This window comes from Egretta garzetta, unplaced genomic scaffold (genome assembly GCF_000687185.1).
Source record: "Egretta garzetta isolate BGI_Z169 unplaced genomic scaffold, ASM68718v1 scaffold172, whole genome shotgun sequence".
NCBI classification, from domain to species: domain Eukaryota; kingdom Metazoa; phylum Chordata; class Aves; order Pelecaniformes; family Ardeidae; genus Egretta; species Egretta garzetta.
In genome coordinates this window covers 871,471-872,106 of record NW_009258951.1, presented here as the reverse complement: position 1 = coordinate 872,106, position 636 = coordinate 871,471, and the positions used below count along the sequence as shown (strand labels likewise).

General features: G+C 62.1%; 1 protein-coding gene across 1 annotated transcript in view; it reads right to left on the bottom strand.

Annotated features, from left to right (window-relative positions):
• VWA5B2 (von Willebrand factor A domain containing 5B2) overlaps positions 1–636 on the bottom strand; it is a 17,261-nt gene that overhangs the window by 2,953 nt on the left and 13,672 nt on the right.

The window sequence follows — 636 nt, the reverse complement described above, 5'->3', positions numbered from 1 at the left end:
TCCTTGTATGTGTGGGACGGACCGGCAGCACCGAGGCAGGAGATTGCAAACATCCCTGGGGGCTGACTCAGGCTGATGCCGAGGCAGGAGGAGTTGGTGGGGATTTTTGTGTGTGCGGCGCCAGGGGGGGCTTTGCTTGGTTGCTCAGGATGGATGATGGTATGGTGGGATGTGGTGACAAACAGAGAGTGATGTCCCCGCTCCGAGATGCTTCACCTAAAAGCTATGGCAGGGCAGCAGGCGCCCATGCCACCTCTCGCCCCAGCAGCGGGGAGCCAGGGGAGGATCATTTACACTGCAGGGAAATCACTTACGCTTGACATTTCGGCAGCAAAGGCCACCAGCTGTGCTGTCGTGCGGCGGGAGCGGGTTACCTAACCCCTGCCACCGGGAAGGAGCATGTCCCAGAGAGCAGGGACAGCTGGCCTCACCCAGCCCTGGGGCTGTCGTCACCGGGGGAGCTGCCTCTCCCCAGCCCAGCAACCTGGCTGGGTTTTAAACCCAGGTATGAGGCAGCGGGGATGTGGCCCATTGTTAACGAAGCATCAGGCAGCACTGGCCAAGGGCTGAAGGAGCTGGGCAGGAGGTCTGCTAGCCCACCCCTGCCTCTCCAGCTTGGCAGGGGGGTCTCCCGAG